The sequence below is a fragment of the Hypanus sabinus genome, chromosome 8 (assembly GCF_030144855.1).
Source record: "Hypanus sabinus isolate sHypSab1 chromosome 8, sHypSab1.hap1, whole genome shotgun sequence".
Lineage (NCBI taxonomy): Eukaryota > Metazoa > Chordata > Chondrichthyes > Myliobatiformes > Dasyatidae > Hypanus > Hypanus sabinus.
The window spans coordinates 11,994,187-12,017,810 of NC_082713.1; the positions used below are offsets into that span (position 1 = coordinate 11,994,187).

Below are 23,624 nucleotides of genomic sequence, written 5' to 3' on the forward strand. Positions count from 1 at the left end.
ATCCACTTCAAGGTTCGATGAGTTGTGCATTCAGAGATGCTCTTCTATACACAATTGTTGTAAATCGTGATTATTTGTGTTGTGTATTTAATATTTCAGGAATATCTGAGTATGGTTGTAAATATATTGTTTGATTAAGCATGCTTTGTTTGTTGTTTACATATGCATTGTAGGGTATTTGTAAAAGTATGTAAATAGCATAGGTCATCATGTTGCCATATGATACATGTGTACCTCATGAAAAGTAAGCATGGACTCTCATTTCAGACTCCTTTTCCTTTCTATTAGTTTAATGCCTTGGAGTTCCAATACATAATAGTGGCAATAACATATTTCTAAAGCAAACCTGAGGTGACTACCTATTTGTTGAAGTGCAGTGAGATAGTCGAGTATAACAAAAAGCACGGTGAGAAATGATCAAGTTTAAAAAAGTGCAGCAACTTTTTTTTTGGAGTAGCCCCTCTACTTCACAAAAGGAAAGACCATCAAATTTAAAAAAGAAGACAGAAAACAGAAGTATTCACAGGATCATAAAGTGAGTACCAGGTGATAATAATCATAAATAAAAAAAGGAGCAGAAACGGCTGTCTACATCAGAAAGATTGACATGTTTGATTACATCACAGGTAACAGGATATTGTATACAGAATGAATTGAGCAATACTTTAAAGCAAATGAAATAGCAGTTGAGAAGCGAGTTCCAATTTTGCTGAGTGCTTTTGATTTAAAGACATACAGTTTACTTAGAAGTTTGATTCCTCCAACCAAACCAGCTGAAATGACCTTTGCTAATAACATGAAAATAATGCAGGAGCATTTAGAATTGCAATTTACCTATTGCCACAATAGATCAATGGCAGACGCAACCTCAATGGCTCTTCACATGGCTTTAGACCACCTGGATATCAAAAACATCCATAATCAGGATGCTGTTCATCGACTATAGCTCAGCATTTAATACCATCATACCCACGATCCTGATTGAGAAGTTGCAGAACCTGGGCCTCTGTACCTCCCTCTGCAATTGGATCCTCAACTTATTAACTGGAGACCGCAATCTGTGTGGATTGATGATAACATTGACGCCTTGCTGACGATCAACACTGGTGCACCTCAGGGGTGTGTGCTTAGCCCACTGCTCTAATCTGTCTATACCCATGACCATGTGGCTAGATATAGCTCAAATATGATCTATAAATTTGCTGATGATACAACCATTGTTGGTAGAATCTCAGGTGGTGAGGAAAGGGTGTACAGGAGCAAGATATGCCAACTAGTGGAGTGGTGTTGCAGCAACAACCTGGCACTCAATGTCAGTATGACGGAAGAGCTGATTGTGGACTTCAGGAAGGGTAAGATGAAGGAACACATACCAATCCTCATAGAGGGATCAGAAGTGGAGAGAGTGAGCAGTTTCAAGTTCCTGGGTGTCAAGATCTGTGAGGACCTAAACTGGTCCCAACACATTGATGCAGTTATAAAGAAGACAAGACAGTGACTATATTTCATTTGGAATTTGAAGAGATTTGGTATGTCAACAAATACACTCAAAAACTTCTATAGATGTACTATGGAAAACATTCTTATAGGCTGCATCACTGTCTGGTATGTGGGGGGTGCTACTGCACATGACCGAAAGAAGCTGCAGAGGGTTGCAAATTTAGTTGGCTCCATCTTGGGTACTTGTCTACAGAGTACCCAGGACATCTTCAGGGAGCCATATCTCAGAAAGGCAGCGTCCATGATTAAGGACCTCCAGCACCCAGGGCATGCCCTTTTCTCACTGTTCTTCCCCTCTGTCATCCAAATGGACATTGAATGTTTGGCCAGTACCCCACTTTTTTAAAATATACAGTATTTCTGATTTTTGCACGTTTTAAGTGTTTTCAATATACATATACTATAATTGATTTATTTATTTTTTCCCCTCTTCTATATTATGTATTGCATTGAGCTGCTGCTGCTAAGTTAACAAATTTCACGTCACGTGCCGGTGATAATAAACCGAATTCAAATTCTGATTCTGAATTGAAATCATTGTTGATTGCAGAATGATTTAGTTTTCATAAGCAGAATCAAAAGGAAGAGGGAGTCCATTTCAGCGTACATGACCAAGTTGTCTGGGCACTGTCATTTTGATAATGGGCTTAGTGATGCACTGAGAGTTCATTTAGTTGTAGAATCTTACAAGAAAGCATTCAAAAATGGCTCCTAATTGAAGCACAGTTTACATTTAAAAGAGCAATTGAAAGAGCTGTATCAATGGAAAGAGTAGACTCAGACGCAACTAAGTTGCAGTTAGGAATGAAAGTGAGCATGAACAAAATTGCCACATCTAAACAGTAACTGGTCTGGCTGAACAAATTGTTTTACTGTTCTGGCAGGGGCTCATGTAGATCAGACCAATGCAGTTTTAAAGGTGAAACTGGCAGAAAATGTCATAAAGTAGGATGCATTCAAAGAGCATGTTGGGCAGACACGAATAAATGGACTGCACAGGGAAAAGATGAAAATAAAAAGTCAAGCTGCAGTTTCAGAAAGAGCACTAACTTGTATGTTGTTGATCAAATATCTGATAATGGTGACAGTGACATAGCACTGAGTAGCCTTGAGGTTTATAATGTGAAAACTAACAATAGACAAGGAAGATAGCTTACACTAGAATTGAAAAACAAATTAATTAAAATGAAATGGGACACTGGCCCAGCTGTTTCAGTCATTCCACAAAATAAGTTTGAATGATATTTCAAAGATACTAAAGTGAAGCCTGAAGATATCCAACTAAGACCTTGTACTGGAGAAAAGGTAACTCCTGTGAGAATGGCATTCGCAACAGTGAGAAACAACAGCCAACAAGCAACACTGGGCTTGTATGTGGTAAAAACAGGAGGGCCAACATTATGGGGTCATAACGGGCTGAGACAGCTTCAACCTGATTGGAGATCTATACACCATTTGCATGCCACATCCCCTTCAATAGAGTCAACTGAAAACGAATTAAGAAAGTTATTGGATGATATCAGCAGTGTTTAAGGACGGCATTGGAAAACTCAAACATATCAAAGGTAAAATAGTGCTAAAAGAAAATGCCGCACCCAAGTTTTGCAAGGTCCACCCAGTCCCTTAGACCATCTGTAATAAATTAGCCTGTAACACACACAAAATGCTGAAGGAACTCAGCAGGCCAGGCAGCATCTATGGGATAAAGTACAGTCTTACAAACAAGGGAAAATCTACAGATGCTGGAAATCTGACTGTACTTTTTCCCGTAGATGCTGCCTGGCCTACTGAGTTCCTTCAGCATTTTGTGTGTGTTACTCAGATTTCCAGCATCTGCAGATTTTCTCTTTGTAAATTAGCCAGTAAACTAGATTGCATAGAAACTAAAGGAATTCTTTCCAAGGTTGAGTGGAACCCACAAGCAGCAGTGGTGCAAGTAGCCAAGAAGAATTGATCTGTCAGGATCTGTGGTGATCTTAAGGCCACCAACGACCCAATACTGAAAGTAGATCAATATCCTCTGCCAATGATACAGGGTATCTTTGCAAACCTTTCTGGAAGTTTCTTCAGTAAAGTGAACTTACTTGAGGGCTACCTACAGAAGGAGATGGAAGAAGAGTCCAAAGTGTTTCTTACCATAGACACTCACAAGAAGCTTTATGACGATGATAGGCTTATTTTTGGAGTAGTATCTGCACCTGCACCCTATTTTTACCCATGCTGGGATGAACTTGCCTTTGACGGAGATTGCCTTATATGGGGATTTAGTGTTGTTGTACTGTCCAAGCTGAGAGCTCAAATGTTGGAAGAGTTACTTCTGGTCACCTAGACATAGTCACGATGCAAGTGTTGGTTTGAAGTTTTGTCTAGTGTCCTGGGGTAGGTCAGCAGATCAAGCAGCTTGCCATGTACTGTCTGTGATGCGAACATGTCCAGAAGATGGCCACTCCATCCCTGAATATGGCCTACATTGCCCTGGCACAGGATTCATGTGGATTCTGTTGAAACATGCATGGGCACTAATTTATTAGTAGTAGTGGGTGCAGCTACAAGGTGGCCAGAAATGTTCCCAATAGCCTCCACTACAGCCTCGCATTCTGTTGATGTGTTGAGAAGATTCTTCTCAAGGACAGGTGTTCCAGAATACTTAGTGACAATGGACTACAGTTTGTAGCAGAACAGTGTCAGTCATTCCAGAAAATGAATGGAATAAGACATATCGCTTCTGCACCATACCATTCAGCTACAAGTGGCTTGCCGGAGAGATTTGTCCAGAGTCAAAGAATACCCTGCAAGCAATGTCACCATTACACTCTACACTAACACTGAATCAGAAGATAACATCTCATAATGCAGCACACTTTGATCTCCTCAAACCCAACGTCAGAGGGCGAATCCAAGACAAACAGCTAGGACAAACTGAAGGCTCCTCAGACAAGGAGGTTCGAAGTTCCACTCCTGGACAAACAGTCCTGGTCAGGGACTACAGAGGTGATCAAAAGTGGGCACTCGGAAAGATTAAGGGCAGATCTGGACCACTCTACTACACAGTGAAGATTGCATCTGATGTCACCTGGTGATGACACGTCAATCTGTTGAGTCAGTTCTTAGAGAAGAAAGGTGGCCAGAGCCGTCAGAACCACTTCCTACAGTGCCACAGCCAACTCCTACAACCACAGACGAGGCCGCAGAACCTGAGATTGTTTCACAGCTACAAGTCTCAGCTGCCAAGCAGATGGATCCCCCTTGTCAGGAAATATGTTATCACACAAGAGTAAGAAGTTCTCCACAACAATTATATCTTTATGCTTGAATGGGACAATTTAAAATTTATTTTGCTGTGGATGTCTGTGCAGTATTTGTGCTATATAGCATATTGTGCATATAGCTGAGAACCATTTATATATTTATATGGAGTTTATGGCTAAGTAGGGTGGAGTGTTGTATATTTAATATTTCAATAATATTTGAGTAATATTGTAAATATATTGTTTGATTTAACATTCTTTGTTGTGTACATAATGCATTGCAGGTTAACTGTAAAAGTACATAAATGGCATACAGTATGTCATCACACCACCACGTGGTACATGTACGCACGAAGTTAGACTCACACTTCAGACTCCTGTCTTTTCCTTTCAATTAGCTGAATGCTTTGGAGTTACAAAACATACCTATTTAAGCAACAGACACAAAATGCTGGGGAAGCTCATGGAAAAGAGTACAGTCAGTGTTTCAGGCTGAAACGTCAAAATGTACTTTTTTCCATAGATGCCTGTTGAGTTCCTCCGGCATTTTGCGTTTGTTACCTGGATTTCCAGCATCTGCAGATTTTCTCTTGTTTGTGATTGAATTTAGGTTACTGTACTCTTAATAACATATAACCATGTAACAATTACAGAATAGAAACAGGACATCTCGGCCCTTCTAGTCCTCCTCTCAACTTGAACCAGTCTGGCTATTCACTGCTGACCTCTCTCATTAACGCAGCATTTTCGCCCACAGAACTGCCTCTCAGTGGATGCAGTTTTTGTTTTTCTCACCATTTTCTGTAAACTCTAGAGAGTAGTGTGAGTGAAAAATCACAGATCAGCAGTTTCTGAGATAGTCAAACCGCCCTGTCTGGCACCAACAATTATTCCACAGTCAAGGTCACTTAGATCATATTTCTTCCCCATTTGGATGTTTGGTTTGAACAACTGAACCTCTTGACCATATCTGCATCCTTTTATGCATTCAGTTGCTGCCACATGACTGGCTGATTACACACTGGCATTAACAAGCAGGTGTACAGGCGTAACTAAGGAAGTGGCCACTCATTGCGTTTGTTACCAATACTTAGTGGTTCATTTTTTGAATGCACTTACAGTAGGATGGAAAGATTTTTTAAAAAACACATAAAGAAGGACTTATAAACAAGTAGTCTTGTGCAAAAGAAGGCAGATTGCAATTAAATGAATAAATAAAACCGAGAACATGAATCTTGAAAGTGGCTAGCAACCCCATCCCATAAAAGCCTAGAGCTACAGAAACATGAACAGAAGCTCCAAATACCTCACCTAGAACACGTATGGAATTATGTGGTGAAAGTGGAAGCCATGGGGTCGATCGATCTCTGGCCCAGGACAGAGGACTCGAGAGAGCTGCTGTAGGTGGCCTACGTGCCAGCAGTGGTGATGGGCTTGAGAAGGATGAGAAGAACAGCTGCTGCTTCACAAGCGTTTGTAAGTGAGTTCTTTTCCTTGAAAGTAATTCAGCTCTGTCTGAAAGAAATCAAGGAGGATTATTGCATGAAATTATTTAGGTCTGGAAATCGAACCTTTCGCCTCCATTGCAGGAACATGAACTGGACATGACAGGAAAGCAATTCTTGTCAGGGAGGAGCATAAGCATCTCACCATCTATCAGAACGGTAAATTACCCGACAGGACATCAGAAACACAAGTGCATCCATTACTCAATCTCACTTGAAGACTCACTGCAGTAAGCGATTAAATGACTCAAAAATATGACTGGCTTGATTCCACTCTTAAACAGTATGGGTTTTCCTCATGAATTATGGCAGGACAACCATCTGCATTTGAAAATAAAATTGCATTGTTAAGCTGTCAAGATAAAAAATATCCAAGAGATCAAGGTCTGAACCTTGTTGATGGGCAGTTCTGTTAAGCACAGTGCTCCATTGTTCTGTTTAACACTCTAGTTTCACTGACCCTGCAGTTACAAACCTTCACCTAAACTGTTACCATAAGACCAAAATATATAGGAGCAGAATTAGACCACTCGAACCATCGAAATTAATCCACCATTCCATCATGCCTGATCTATTTTCCCTCCCCGACCCCATTCGTCTATCTTCTCCCTGTAACCTTTGATGCCCTGTCTAATCAAGAACCTATCACCCTCCACTTTAACTCAATGACTTGGCCTCCACAGCTGGCTGTGGCAATGAATTCCACAGATTCATTAACCTTTGACTAAAGAAATTCCTCCTCACTGCTGTTCTAAAGGGATGTTCTGAGGTTGTGCCTTCTGGTTCTTGTCTTTCCCACTATCAGAAACATCCTCTCTAAGTTCACTTTATCTGTGCTTTTCAGTATTTGATAGGTTTCAATGAGATCCCTCTCATTCTTCTAAATTCTAGCAAGTACAGGCCCAGAGCCTTCAAAAACTCCTCAATATGTTAATCCTTTTATTCCTAAGATCATTCTTGTGTATCTCTCGGGATCCTTTCCAATGTTAGCCCATCCTTGCTTAGATAAGGGGCTCAAAACTGCTCCAAAGACTCTACCAAAGTTCTCTCATTATTTCTATTGCTCCCATTGCATCCAACCAGAGTCATTCCTTGTAGCCCACTGATTTATTTTACTGTTCTACTTTATTTAGAGATACAGCACAGTAACAGGCCCTCCCAGTCCACAAGTCCGTGTCACCAATTTTCACCCATGTGACCAATAAACTTACTAACCGGCACTCTTTGGATTGTGGTAGGAAACTGGAGCACCTAGAGGAGACACATGTAGTCATAGAGAGAACATGCACCTTCCTTACAGATAGAGATGGAATTGAACCCAGATCTTTGGTGCTGTAACCGTGTTACCCACCACCCAGGCCATGCTCTCCTCTTGTTGCGGCAGTCAGGAAAGAGGTACAGGAGCCTTGGGATTCACACAACCAAGTTCAGGAACAGATGTTAGCCCTCAACCATCAAGCCCTTGAACTAGTGGGGATAATTTCACTCAGTTTCACTGAGTTGTTCCCACAAACTACAGACTTAGTTTCTAGGACTCTTCATCTCATGTGCTCGATATTTTTTGCTTATTTATTATTATTATTATTATTTATTTTTTGTTTCTTTTGTATTTATACATTTTGATGCCTTTTGCACATTGGTCGTTTGTCCATCCTGTTAGATGCAGTCTTGCACTGATTCTATCATGTTTCTTAGATTTGCTGTATATTCCCGCAAGAAAACCAATCTTACGTTTATATATGGTGACATATACAGCACTGTGCAAAAGTCATAGGCACATGTAAAAAAATTCTGTAAAGCAAAGATGCTTTCTAAAATGAATTGAAACATCTCTAAATATCAAAAAATACTATAAAGAGCAATGAACAGTACAAAAACTATATCAAATCAATACTTGGTGTGACCACCATTTGCTTTTAAAACTACATCAATTCTCTTAGGCACACTGTCGTGCAGTTTTATAAGAAACTCAGCTGGTAGCTTGTTCCAGGCATCTTGGAGAGCTTTCCACAATTCATCTGCAGACTTTGGCTGTCTCACTTGCTTCTGTCTCTCCAGGTAATCCTAAAGAGCCTTGATGATCTTGAGGTCAGTGCTCTGTGTAGGCCGAACTTTGAAACCATATAAAAATGTGGGGTGCTTAAGACTTTTGCACAGTGCAGTATGTACTTTGATAATAAATTTACTTTGAACTTGGGACATTAGTCGCCATGCTATCCCGCCATCTTGCTTCCATTTACTTATGGAGGAGTTCACTACAGAAGACATGGAGTTGTTAGGGAAGAAGCGGAAGACTGGAATATCCTCAGGCCTTCCCACAAAAACACACAACAGAGCAAAGGCTCTGGAATATTGGAACCATAGCAGCCCATCTGAACACAGCAAGATCCCATAAACAAATACGTTAATACTAAAGCAAAACAACACAGACATTCAAAACCTGAGCGTAGAACATAGAATGGCACAGAATGGACCTTTCAGCCTACAATGTTGTGCCAACCTTTAAACCTATTTGCACGATTTGTTTAAAGTTCACAATAAATTTGTACATGTCACCATATGCTAAATTGAAATTCATGTTCTTACAGGCATTCACAGTAGACAAAAGATACACTAGAATCAATGAAAAACTGCATCCAATCAAAGATGGGCAAGGAACCAATGTGTAAAAGAAGATAAATTGTGCAAATACTAAACAACAAGTAATAATAATACTACTGCTCTCACTGGTAGCTGGACAATCAGCCAAACTCCTTTCAAAAACGATATGAGATTCAGGATATAGCCACTAGGCTCCTTGGGTTTATGGCAGACTCAGTGGCATGGCACAATGAACCAGGAATGAAACTGAATAACAACAAACTACAGCGCAGTTACCGCATCGTTCATTCTCACAAGTAAATATACATAGGTAAGTAAAAATTAGTTAAGTTTCCTGTAGGTAAATATTATAAAATTCTAGTGAGTAAAAACTACAGGTAAATAGTATGTGTAAACCATTAGCATCTAGGTTTGTGTCTGGTAAACTCAAAAATAATATTCTATTTCAGCAAAATCTTATTGATACCTTTGGATTAAATTATAAAAAATGTAGCATCAACTTACAAGCAATGCCCCTGCTGGGAAATGTAGCAAGCTGGCTTTAGGTGGAAACTGCTTGAGCTCCTAACATAAACCTCTGGCCTTCTGCCAGCCAATGTGCTTTTCTGCTTATTATTTCCTGACTGCATAGAAAGTGACCTAATACAGATTTGAAACTGCTCATTTCAAAATAATGGCTGAATGTGCTTAATCACATAGAAAAAAACAAACTTCATCAATTGCCTGAAGGGCAGAACAATCGTAATAAATAATTAATTCTGAGAACGTGAGTTAAAGTGACGCTAAAAGTAAGTCCATAAATTGTGTTTAGATGCGTGAAGTTATCCACACTGATTCAGGAGTCTGATGGTTGTAGAGTAATAACTGTTCCTGAACATTGTGGCGTAGAAGTTAAGGCTCCTATACCTTCATCACGACAGTAGCAGCGAGAAGAGAGCAAGGCCGATGGTGGGGGTCCTTGCATAAATTACTTACATGGTTTGTCCTCTTCTTTACATTAGATATTTGTTAGTCTCTGATGTGTATAGTTGGATTCCTTTGTTTTTCTGTGGATGCCTGCAAGAAAATAAACTCAAGGTAGTATATGGTGACAAATATATACATTAATAATAAATTTACTTTGAACTTTGAACTAACTCCAAGATCAATTTATTGCTTCCCTCCTATACAGTCCGATAACCTTTCATTTTATTTTCATCCATATGTCTAACTTAGAATCTCTTAAATGTCCCTAATGTATCTGGCTCTACTGCCAACCAAATAAAAAAACTGTTAAAATGTGTTTAATGGCACAATGTACATGAGGGACTTTTCTGCACCGTTTCCCCAGGTCAAAAATAGCTAATACATGGGGCATAATTTTAAGGTGATTGGAAGAAGTTATGGTGGGGGGGGGGGGATGACAGAGGTAGATTATTTAATTATTTATAGTGCATAGAATGTTCTGACAGGTGTGTTAGTAAAGGTAAATACAGTATGGGATTTTAAAAGAAAACTCTTAGATAGCTACATGAATGATAGAAAAATGGAGGGCTATGTTAGAGGGAGGGTTAGAAGGATCTTAGAATAAGTTAAAAGGTTAGGACAACATCATGGGGCGGAAGGCCTGTACTGTGCTGTGGTGTTCTGTACTCTATGTTCTATGTATGAAATATTGGTTTATATTGCACTGAGCATTTAGTATTTGAAGAAAATCTTGTTGGCTCAAGCTTCATTATATTTGGCATTCAAGGAGTTAACTTTCTTCAGTGGCTGGGCCATTAATCCAGAAGAATTTGAAACATTTCCCTTGTTTACTCGGTACTTTTTTATTTGAATCTGATCCTCTGATGTTCTGTTGGATATAAATCTCTCTGACAACAAGCTTTTAATTCTCAGCGTCTGCTTTCAGTCCTGTTGCAAAATCAATCATTTTTTCTTTGCTACAGAGAATCTCTGAATAATTTTGTAAATAGAATCTAAAAGGGTTTATTTTCATCACTGATCTCCACCAGCAGAGAGGATATCTTTGGGCTGATGGGTCACATTGCCCAGTTCTGCTCCTAAATGTTATGGTCTTACTTGCACCTGTATTACTTGGAACCGGTCTTCTCATAGAACTGTAAACAGTATCTGTGATGCAGGAGTGGGTCAGTTGGCACGAACTGGTACTTATGCTCCCACAATCCACACCCCATCATTACTTACCTAATTCTATCAGTAGTTATTACCACTGTTGTTAATAGAATCTCAGATGGCGACAAGGAGGCTTACAGAAGTGTGAAAGATTGGCTGGTTGAGTGGTGCTACAATAACAAGCTCACACTCAACATCAACAACACCTAGGAATTGACCATGGACTTCAGGAAGGGGGAATTGGAAGTCCTCATTGGAGGATCAGCAGTGGTAGGGGTGAACAGGGTCAAGATCCTTGGCATCAACTTTTCAGAGGATCTATTCTGGGCCCAACACATTGATGCAAATACAGAGAAGGCATGACAGTAGCTCCCTTTCAAACGGAGTTCAAGAGAGTTGATATGTCATCAAAAAATCTTGCACAATTCCATGCATGTCGGCTGCAGAGCATTCTAAACACGAGAAATTCTGCTGATGGTGGAAATCCAAAGCAAACACACAAATTGCTGGAAGAACTCAGCATGTCAGGCAGCATCTATGGAAATGAATTATCAGATGACATTTAGGCCCAAGACCCTTCATCTGGAGGAAGACACCAGAAGAAAAAGATGGGGGGAGGTGATGATAGCTAGAAGGTGAGAGGTGAAGCCAGGTGGGCAGGAAAAGGACTGCTGGAGAGGAAGGAAACTGATAGGAGAGGAGAGTGGATCATCGGAGAAAGGGAAGGAGGAGGGGATCCAGGGGAGGCAATAGGGAGGTGAGAAATGATAAGAGGCTAGACAGGGGAATAGAAGAAGAAGGGAAGGAGGGGAGATTTTTACCAGAAAGAGAAATCAACATTCATGCCATGGGGTTGGAAGCTATCCAGATGGAATATAAGGTGTCGCACCTTCAGTCCTGAAGGTGGCCTCATCTTGACACAAGAGGAGGACATGGATTGATATGTTGGAACAGGAATGGGAATCAGAATTAAGATGTTTGGCCATTAGGAGGTTCTGGCCCAAGAATCTTTATCTCTATTGGTAGGTGGAGTGGAGGTGCTCAACGATTTGGTCCCTCAATTTATCATAGGTCTCACCAATGGTAGGGGAGTCCCATCAGACACAATAGAGGACCCCAGCAGATTTACAGGTGAGGTGTTGCCTCACTGGGAAGGACTGGATGGGGCCCTGGATGGAGGTGAGTAGGAGGTAGATGGACAGGTGAATGCAAAGCATTCTGTCTGTTTGCATCAGAACCTGGTATTGATGCTGAACACACAGGATTGAAAGGAGCTGCAGAGGTTTGTAGACTCAGCCATTGCCATCGTGGGCACAACTGTGGGGAGGAACAGGAGCCTGAAGACCCACACTCAATGACTCGGGAACAGCTTCCTCCCTCTGGCAACAGATTTCTGAACAGTTCATGAACCCATGAACACTACCTCATTACTCCTCTTTTGCATGATTTATTTATTTAGAGTAATTAATAGCAATTTTTATGACTTGCACTGTACTGCTGCCATAAATCTAATTTCACATCATATCACAGTGATAATAAATCTGATTCTGACTCTGAATCTAACTGCCTGTTCCTTGAGTATATATTCAGCTTCCTCTTAAGTGTATTAGTTGTTCAACCCCGTCCCGTCTTAGTAGAACTGAGCTCTATATTGTTCAATTCTTTTCTCTTTTGCTCCTTGTTAGATTTATTAATGACTGGCTTATTATGTTCTTTGACACTAGATGTGAATTCTTTATTTTGAAGCTATTTTTCCTGAATCCCTTGTGTTTATGAGGCAATTTATGTTTTATCTCAATGGTCATAACATGCTCACATTATGTCAATCTAACTTGATGTTTCCTTATCAGAATCAGGTTTAATATTACTGGCATATATTGTGAAATTTGTTAACTTTGTGGCAGCAGTACAATGTACTACATAATAGACAAAATCTGTGAATTACAGTATGTATACAAATATTAAATAGTTAAATTAAATATGTAGTACAAAAACAGAAATAAAAGCAATAGTGAGTTAATGTTCAAGGGTTTTGTGTCCATTCATAAATCTGATGGCAGAGGGGAAAAAGCTGTTCCTGAATCATTGAGTGTGTGCCTTCAGGCTTCTGTACCTTCTTGATGGTAGCAATGAGAACAAGGCATGACCTGAGTGATGGGAATCGTTAATGATGGATGCTGCCTTTTGAGGCATTACTCCTTGAAGATGTCTTGGATACTATGGAGGCTAGTGCCCATAATGGAGCTGATTAAGTTTACATCTCTCTGCACCTTTTTTCAATCCTGTCCAGTCACCATTCTTCCCAAACCACCCCCCACCCCACCCCCGCATACCAGACAGTGATGCAGCCAAGCAGAATGCTCTCCACAGTACATCTGTAGAAATCTGAGTGTTTTTGGTGACATACCACATCTCTTTAAACTTCTAATGAAATATAGCTGTAAAATTTATTCTGGAAGCATTGAGCTCATTGCCTCATTTAATTGAGTGCACTTTTTCAATTTATATTTAAAAAAATCTGCTAACACCAGGGCATCAGCTGAAATGTGGAACATTAATTGAAAAATAAAGTTAAATGACATTCCAAGCGTTCCTAAATTGTTTAGGGCTCTGTCGCTCTGTAAAAATACAAACACTGAAATGGTACCATATATAACAATAACTGTCAGTGATAATTAGCAGACATTGTAAATAAAAATGGCACATTTTGTGCATTTGGCAAGATGATAAGGACACAAAGTGCGATTTAATTATTTTTCACAGTGCAATCTTAGATTTTATTCACAATGTGTGGCATGGTGTATTATGAACTATGGTTATGCACACTATTAATAGTTTGAATATTTTTTAAAGCAGCAAATTTGTTATTTTTCAATTCCAAAGGAAATTTAGAACCATTGGATCTGTAAGAGGACATTTCTTCCCTTCAACTTGTTCTGACATGTAGCCCCAAATGATTTTGTTTAATAATCTTAAACACAACAAATTACCTGGCAACAACTGCAATCTGCGAAGAGCAAGCATCAATTAACCTCAACTTGCTTTCTCGTTTCCCAGATCATATTGGAACAGATTCAGACTTGGTTACTTATCGTATGTGCGTCCTGAATGGAAAACATTCCATGCACATATCACATGTACATCGAAGCGTACAGTGAAATCTGCATCGGTAGCGTTAACAAGAAGGCCTTTGACAAGGTGCCACACAGAAGGCTGCTTAGCAAGAGCCCATGGAATTACAGGGAAGTTATTAGTGTGGGTGGAGCATTGGCTGATTGGCAGAAAACAGAGAGTGGGAATAAAGGGATCCTATTCTGGCTGGTTGTCTGCTGGTTACCAGTGGAATTCCGCAGAGGTTGGTGTTGGGACTGTTAGTTTTTACAATGTACGGTGTGTCAATGATTTGGACTATGATATTAAGGGATTTGTGGCTAAATTTGCCGATGATACAAAGATAGGTGGAGGAGCGGATAGTGTTGAGGAAACAGAGAGCCTGCAGAGAGACTTAGATAGTTTAGGGGAATGGACAAAGAAGTGGCAAATGAAATACAATGTTGGAAAGTGTATGGTCATGCACTTTGGTGGAAGAAATAAATGGGCAGACTATTATTTAGATGGAGGGAGAATTCAAAATGCCGAGATGCAAAGGGACTTGGCAGTCCTTGAGCAAGATACCCCAAAGGTTAACCTGCAGGTTGAGTCGGTTGTGAAGAAGGTGAATGCAATGTTGCTATTCATTTCTAGAAGTACAGGATATAAGAGCTGGGATGTGATGTTGAGGATCTGTAAGGCACTCGTGAGACCACACTTCGAGTATTGTGTGCAATTTTGGGCTCTTTATTTTAGAAAGGATATACTGACATTGGAGAGAGTTCAGAGAAGATTCACAAGAATGATTCCAGGAATGATAGGGTTACTGTATGAGGAACGTCTGGCAGTTTGTGGGCTGTGTTCCCTGGAGTACAGGAGAATGAGGGGGATCTCATAGAAACATTCCAAATGTTAAAAGGCCTAAACAGATTAGATATGGCAAAGTTATTTCCCATGGCAGTGGATTCTAGGACAAGAGGGCATGACGAGTATTGAAGGACATTCTTTTAGAACTGGGATGTGGAGAAATTACTTTAGTCAGAAGATGGTAAATCTGTGGAATTTGTTGCCATGGGCAGCTGTGGAGGCCAAGTCATTGGGTATAATTAAGGCAGAGACAGATAGATTCTTGATTAGCCAGGGCATCAAAGGGTATGGGGTAAAAGCAGGGGAGTGGGGATGAATGGATGAAGTGAATCAGCCTATGATTGAATGGTGGAGCAGACTTGATGGTCTACTTCTGCTCCTAAATCTTATGTGGTCTAAATACCAACACAACTTAAGGGTGTGTTGTGGCAGCCTGCAAGCCTGCAAGTGCCTACTGAACATGCCTATCTTATTCAGCAGATCATCACAAGCAGCAACAACAATAAAGCAGAAGACAATAACAGTAAAACTGGCCCCTTTCCCACCTTCACACATACACTTAGAAAGTCCTCCAAAACAAGCCCTTGCCCACACACCTACTCGTACACATAGAAAGGCCTCAAACACCAAAACACACCACATGCTGCCTTCAGTCCTTCACCTTAGACTTACAGAATCACAGACATTGGGCCCCTATTCTCCTGTCCGGCCAGTCCAGGGACTTCGACCTTTAGGCGTCAATCTCCTGACTCGCTGACTTCAGCCTTTGACCATTGGGTCTCTAAGCAGTGGCCCCTCCATATCAGATGGTGATGTAACCAGTTAAGATACTTTCCATGGTATATCTGTAGAAATTTGCTGGAGTCTTTGGTGACAGACCAAATCTTTTCAAACTCTTAATGAAGTATAGCTGCTGGCATGCCTTCTTCTGTAGGTTCCCATGTGTTATACTGCAACCTGACGTGGAAAGAAGGTAAGAGAGTTCAGTTGAGATAGATAATAAATTAGCCATGATAGAATGGGCTAATTCTGCTTCTATGTCTTATGGTCTTAAGCTGCAAGTAGTTGTGGAATCAGCCAAATACATCACAAACACAACCCTCCCCACCATTGGCCATTGGTAGTATCTATAGGAGGCACTTCCTCAAGAAGGAAACATCCACCATCTGGACCATGCCACATTCTTGCTGCTACCATCAGGCAGAAGATACAGAAGTCCTACATCACCAGGTTCTTGAACCAACCTGCACAACAGCACTGGCAACCCTGGTTCAATTCCTGCTGCTGCCTGTAAGAAGTTTGTATACTCTCCACGTGACCACATGATTTTCCTCCGGGTGCCCTGGTTTCCACCCGTAGTCCAAAGACATACTGATTGATAGGTTAATTGGGGGTCATTGTAAATTGTTCCCTTATTAGATTTGGTTTAGATCATGGGAATGCTGGAGCAGTACAACATAAAGGACCAGAAGGGTCTATTCTGTGCTGTATCTCAATAAAATAAAATAAAGTAAATGCTAATCACTATCTCAGTATCGGAGGTAGTGAATATTGGTAGCTCAGGTTGAGGTGTTTGATGACAAGGTGACATCCTCAGAGTGCTGTTGTTCCTGTTTCTCTCTGGGAGCACTTGCATTTATATAGGCCCCCATTCATTTGCCTCAGTCCTGATTGGCCATCCCTTCAGTTGATCTTTGAATTCTATTGGCTCATGTTTCTTTGGCTTTTAGGGGTCCATAGATGGCATCTACTTTGATATGTTTGTTTATGGAGTTATCAGAAGAGAACCATGCTACTAAAATTTCTTGTGCCTGATTTGTGTTTGCCTACACGAGAAACCCTGTGGTGTCCCAGTTAAAGCGGTGTCCTTCTCAGTCTTTACATACTGGGATCAGCGACAATGGATCATGTCTCCATACTGCCAGCTTTTCTCAACTTGTTTACGGAAACACAAATGGGCAGTAAGCATCGAAGGAGATTGAAGATCTATAATCCAGGTGTGGGTCGATGAAACTCGTTAAATACCATACAGAGCAAACATGAGGAAATCTGCAGATGCTGGAAATTCAAACAACACACACAAAATGCTGGTGGAACACAGCAGGCCAGGCAGCATCTATAGGGAGAAGCACTGTCGACATTTCGGGCCAAGACCCTTTGTCAGGACTAACTGAAAGGAAAGATAGTAAGGGATTTGAAAGTAGTGGGGGGAGGGGGAAATGCGAAATGATAGGAGAAGACCGGCGGGGGTGGGATGAAGCTAAGAGCTGGAAAGGTGATTGGCGAAAGTGATAAGAGCTGGAGAAGAGAAAGGATCATGGGACGGGAGGCCTCAGGAGAAAGAAAGGAGGTTGGGGGGAGGAAGCACCAGAGGGAGATGGAGAACAGGCAAACAACTAAATATGTTAGCGATGGGGTAAGAAGGGGAGGAGGGGCATTAACGGAAGTTAGTGAAGTCAATGTTTATGCCATCAGGTTGGAGGCTACCCAGCCGGTATATAAGGTGCATGCCATCAGGTTGGCATACAGCCCTCATTGCTGAGGAAAAGCTGTATTCAATGCAGATTGGCACTTCCATTGTGCCCTGGATAATAGGCAACCTGACTGGCAGACCAGAGTTTGTGCAGCTTCAGAGCTGCATGTCAGACATAGCTATAAGCAGCACTAGGGCCCAATACAGGACTGTACTGACTCCCTTTCTATCTACCCTGTATACCTCAAACGTCAGATACAACACCAAGTCATGTCATCTGCAGAAATTCTCTGATGACTCAGAAATAGTTGGGTGTATAAAGGGAGGACAGGAGGATGAACATTGGCCATGGTGGAGGACTTTGTCAAATGCTGCAAACTGAATCATCTGCAGCACAACATTAGTAAGACAAAGGAGATGGTGATAGACCTTAGGAAGACTCAGCATGCATTGCTCCCTGTTACTTTTGCTAGTGAGCACATGATGTGATGAGGACCTACAATTACCTGGGAGTGCACCTGGATAACAGACTTGAGTGGAGCAAGCCAACACACCAACACAAAGGCTGTGTACAAGAGGGCCAGAGTCACCTCTACTTCCTGAGAAGACTGTCCTTGGAAAATGCAGGTCTCTCCTTCATATGTCTACCAGTCTGTTGTCACCAGTATGATCTTCTATGCAATGATATGCTGGGGCAATGGCATCAACATGGGTGATGCCAACAGGCTCAATAAACTGATTAGAAAGGCTGTCTCTGTTACAGGAGTTAAACTGGGCACACTGGAGGCTGCAGTTAAAAAAAAGGACTCAACTGAAAATCCTGGCAATTCTGGACAATGTTTCTTACCCTCTGCACGCCACCTTGGCTGAACAGAGGAGCACTTTTCGTAACAGACTAAGACAGCTGCGCTGCTCCAGAGACCACCGTATGAGGTCATTCTTACCCTCGGTCAATAGGCTCTATAATGAGTCAATCTATAAGACCATAAGACATAGGAGCAGAATTAGGCCATTCAGCCCATCAAGTCTGTGTTGTCAACCCATCATGGCTACTCCCGGACCCCAATTAACCCCATACACCAGCCTTCTCACCATATCCTTTGATGCCCTGACTAATCAGGAATCAATCAACTTCACCTTAAATATATGCATGGGCTTGGCCTCCACCACAGTCTGTGACAGAGCATTCCACAGATTTACTACACTCTGGCTGAAAAAAAAAATCCTCCTTACCTCTGTTCTAAAAGGTTGTCACTCAATTTTGAGGCTGTGCCTCTAGTTCTGGATTCCCCCACCATAGCAAACATCCTCTCCACATCCACCCTATCTAGTCCTTTCAACATTCGGTAGGTTTCAATGAGATCCCCTTGCATTCTTCTAAATCCCAGTGAGTACAGCCCCAAAGCTGCCAAACACTCCTCATATGATCAATCACAAACAAGAGAAAATCTTCAGATGCTGGAAATCCGAGCAACCCACACAAAATGCTGGAGGAGCCCAGCAGGCCAAGCAGCATCAAGGAAAAGAGTACGGTCGATGTTTCGGGCCAAAAGTCAACTGTACTCTTTTCCTAGATGCTGCTTGGCCTGCTGAGTTCCTCCAGCATTTTGTGTGTGTTGCTCCTCATATATTAACCCCTTCATTCCCAGACTCATAAACCTCCTCTGGATTCTCTCCAATGACAATTTACCCTTTCTGAGTAATGGGGCCTAAAGCTGCTGACAGTACTCTTAAGAGCAGCCTGACTAGTGTCTTATAAAGGCTCAGCATTATCTCCTTGCTTTTTTATATCCTTTTTTATATCTAGTAAATCTGTGGAATGCTCTGTCACAGACGGTGGTGGAGGCTGAGTCCATGCATATATTTAAGGCGGAAGTTGATAGTTTCCTGATTAGTCAGGGCATCAAAGGATACGGGCAGGAGTCCGTGCCAGGAAAAAAGCAAGCCCCAGCCGGCCGGCTCTCCCGTCCAATCTGCTCTCCAATGGACACTAAATTGACTACATCTGTGGCAACAAAATACTCGGCGGGAGTACAGAAACGGACAGAATCCCGGACGCCGCCATTCAGCTGTTTATTTATGTAACAGATTTCCCCCCAAGCCATCGAACTACCAACCTACTGCCCTCAGCTGTGCCTATTGTTTTGTTTATAATTTATTGTAATGCCTGCACTGTTCTGTGTACTTTATGCAGTCCTGGGTAGGTCTGTAGTCTAGTGTCGTTTTTGTGTTGGTTTATATAGTTCAGTGTAGTTTTTGTATTGTTCATGTAGCACCATGGTCCTGAAAAACATTGTCTCAGTTTTACAATAAAAGGTGACTTGTCACCTTTTGACAAGTCTCAGTTTTGACAATAAAAGGTGACTTGACTTGACTTATTCCAGTCCCCTTGAAATAAAAGCCAACATTGCATTTGCCTTCTTTACCACAGACTCAACCTGTAAATTAACCTTCTGGGAGTCTTGCACGAGGACTCCTAAGTCCCTCTGCACCTCTGATGTTTGAAACTTCTCCCTATTTAGATAATAGTCTGCACTATTGTTTATTTAACCAAAATGCATTATCACACATTTCCCAACACTGTATTCCATCTGCCGCTTTTTTGCCCATTCTTCCAATTTGTTAAGTCCTGCTGCAATTGCATTGCTTCCTCAGCAATACCTACCCCTCCATCTACCTTCGTATCATCTGCAAACTTTGCCACAAAGCCACAAATTCCATTATCTAAATCACTGACAAACAATGTGAACAGCAATGGTCCCAATACTGATCCCTGAGGAGCACCACCAGTCACTGGCAGCCAAACAGAAACGGCCCCTGTTATTCCCACTCGCTGCCTCCTGCCTGTCAGCCATTCCATTATGCCTGCTAGTATCTTTCCTGTAACGCCATAGGATTTTATCTTGTTAAGCGGCCTCATGTGTGGCACCTTATCAAATGCCTTCTGAGAAACGTATAGCTGGAAAGTGATAACCTCCTCCAGTATAACTGTTTATGGTAACTTATATTTTATTCTTTTTACTTCTCTTCTAATATTTATACCTGTGCGCTTGTAATGCTACTGTGACACTGTAATTTCATAGAAACAAAAACATAGAAAACCTACAGAACAATACAGGCCCTATGGCCCACAAAGCTGTGCCAAACATCCTTACCTTAGAAATTGCCTAGCATTACCCATAGCCCTCTGTTTTTCTAAGCTCCATGTACCTATCCAGGGGTCTCATAAAAGACCCTATTGTATCTGCCTACAGCACTGTCGCCAGCAGCCCATTCCATGCACTCAACACTCTCTGCATAAAAAACTTACCCCTGACATATCACTTGTACCTACTTCCAAACAGCTTAAAACTGTGCCCTCTTGTGCTAGCCATTTCAGCCCTAGGAAGAGGCCTCTGACTATCCACACAATCAATGCCTCTCATCATCTCATTTCCTTTGGATCAATCAAGTATCTATCTATCTATCTATCTATCTATCTATCTATCTATCTAAAATGCCTCCAAGCAACAGATTCTTGTTTGACCACCATTGGTCCAAGGAGCAGATCCTCATGTAACCTCCATTAATCCAAGTTAGTCCTCCTGTAGTAACCTCCATTAATCCTCCTGTGACCTCCGCAGTTCGGCATGGCTAGATGGGCTGAAGGGCCTGTTTGTATGCTGCTGTACTCTGTGACTCTCTGACTCTATTTTTGCTTTGCATTGTGAAATCACATAGTAAAGTGCACTCCTACAGCTTGAGCTGGCACACATGGAAGTCAGAAGACTAATGCCCAAATGCATTGGTTTCCACAATGCATCAATGTTAGGGGCACATTACAAATGTCAGAAGAATGTGCTGATGAGATACAAATGCAAACGGAAGCATCACAAATGAAAGCAGATGGCCTATTGAAGGGAAACTGATGAGTTGCATGCTGACTGGAAGATAAAAACAAATAGGCTGCAGATGAGAGTGGACGAATTTGCATGTGATGAAGAGGGAAAGGCTGGAAGGCCAGGAAACAGGAGAGGCTGTTACTTCAAACTCAGATCAGAGTGGGAAGATGTGAGGTAAGTTTTCAACATTGCGATTCATTGGTCACAAGGATCTGTTCCTTAAACCTATGGAGATTACACAAGGAGCTGTATCATGGACCTGTGGAGGACACTCAAAGATATGTTCCTTGAACTACGGAGGTCACAAAAGATTCATCTTGGACCCATGAAAGTCACATGAGGACCTACCCCTTAAATCAATGGAAGTCACATAGAGAGCAGTTCCTTGGACTTGTGGAAGTCATTCAAGGATCTGTTCCTTGGACCTATGGAGGTCACATGAGGATCTGTTCCTTGAAGTCACAGGGACAGCTCAGATCTATGCTTCTACTGCACCGCGTTGATCTCAAGTCTCCAGGGTCAAAACTATGGAGATTTATTACTAATGATCCACTGAGAAAACCACACTATCAATGGCCCATGAAACCACTGAAACTAGATTTCAAAGAGAGCAACTAGTCTATGGAATAGAAAATGCAGAGATAATGCTCGTGTTAGTAATCTGTATTGATGTCCACTGACACATGAGTGATCTCCAGTTTCAGATGTTCCAAGTAAACATTTCAGCAACTCCTTCTATCCCCTCTTCTCTCATGAACTCAGCAGATTTCCTTCAGAGGGCACTACCTCCACAATTCCTGTGACGGTGCATTCCACGCTTTGGCTACCTTCCGATTCAGAATCTGATTTACAGGTGTCCCCCGCTTTACGAACGTTCGCTTTATGCCGCTTGGCCTTTACAAAAAACCTACATTAGTAACCTGTTTTCGCATTACAAAGAGGAGTTTTGCTTTTATGAAAATGTTTCCTGTATAAATTAATGGTTCTTCGCTTTACGTCATTTCGACTTAACAAAGGTTTCATACGAAAGCTCTATCTTTGTAAATGTGGGGGGGGGGGGGGGGCACCTGCATTTCTCACACATACAATACTGTGTGAAAGTCTTAGGCACAAATCGGTATATAGCTACGGTTCCTAAGTTTGCACCGTACGGTATATTGGTTAACCTAGGAAGGTGATTGGGAAGCAGATATAAGACTACTGAATTTTGCATTAGCTAAGTAGTATTCAGTATTACTTGGTAAATGAAAAGACATAATATACGGTACTGTGTAAAACATATTGATGCAGTTATAAAGAAGGCACGACATCAGGAATGAATGGCAGCTCTTGCGGACTGCGCTTAGGACATCCTTGGAGTGTGTTGGTTGTTAACACGTATATGTTAACATGTATATTTTGATGTACGTGTGATAATTAAATTTGAGATGAAACTTGAACCTGTAATGCTTCAAGTCAAAATGTCATGTGACCCAGAGGAGAACCTGGTTGTGTTCTCTTTTATTTTCAGACAACAATTCGTAAAATCTCATATTCTGCTGCTCGACCTATTCATCACCTGAAAGAGGAGCCAAACAGATGATGGAAATCTGAAACATCGACGGAAAGGTACAAAGGGTTAAGTTGCATCTCTGGAGAGAGGACCAGTGTGAAAAATTCAGGTGAGAGACCTTTATGCATTTAGCAGCAGTCAGTAGTGAGATGGTAGAATTAATCCTGTAGTGGTTAGGGCAATGATACTTACTGTAATTCACTGTTACTTTCTCTGTTATCATGTATTGCATTGTACTGCTGCTGCCGGTGATATTAAACCTGATTTTGATTCTCACCCCGTGGGTTTTCTCTGGGTGTTCCGATTTCCTCCAACATCTTGAATGCATACGGTTAGGTTTACTGAGTTGGGGGCATGCTGTGTTGTCATCGGAAGCCAGGCGACACTTGCAGTCTGCCTAACACAATCCTCTATGGTTTGATTTGATGCAAGCAATGCATTTCATTGTATGTTACAATGTACACATGACAAATAAAGTTAAGTTTTTAAAAAATCTTTAAAATAAAGAATAGGGGGCAGGTAAGTAAGATTTTAAGCTTTTACTGCCTTTTCAGTTTTCCAACTGTTATAATCAGTTAGATCTGGTACCTTCTCAAGTAATGTTTAGCACTTTAGCAAGCAAATGCGAAACATAAGTGCAAAGAGAGCAGTGCTGCTGGGCTTCCTGAGGGAGATCAGCGTGGTCCTGAGACACCATTGTGTTGGTTGCAGATTAGACATCATGACCTCACTGAGAATTACATCAGCCGAAATATACCTGGGAAATATCCACCAATAAATATAATCAATTCT

The 23,624-nt window shown here is 41.3% G+C and overlaps 2 long non-coding RNA genes across 2 annotated transcripts in view; one reads left to right on the forward strand and one right to left on the reverse strand.

Annotated features, from left to right (window-relative positions):
* LOC132397907 (uncharacterized) overlaps nucleotides 1-9,473 on the reverse strand; it is a 34,604-nt gene extending 25,131 nt beyond the window's left edge. Inside the window, exons 1-2 of the long non-coding RNA XR_009513482.1 lie at nucleotides 9,359-9,473; nucleotides 6,060-6,263 (exon numbers count right to left, since the gene is read on the reverse strand). This is a non-coding gene — a long non-coding RNA (uncharacterized LOC132397907). The remainder of the gene's footprint in view (nucleotides 1-6,059; nucleotides 6,264-9,358) is intronic.
* Nucleotides 9,474-9,692: 219 nt separating this feature from the next.
* Nucleotides 9,693-23,624, forward strand: part of LOC132397908 (uncharacterized) — a 32,131-nt gene continuing 18,199 nt past the window's right edge. The window contains exons 1-2 of the long non-coding RNA XR_009513483.1: nucleotides 9,693-9,832; nucleotides 22,791-22,941. This is a non-coding gene — a long non-coding RNA (uncharacterized LOC132397908). The remainder of the gene's footprint in view (nucleotides 9,833-22,790; nucleotides 22,942-23,624) is intronic.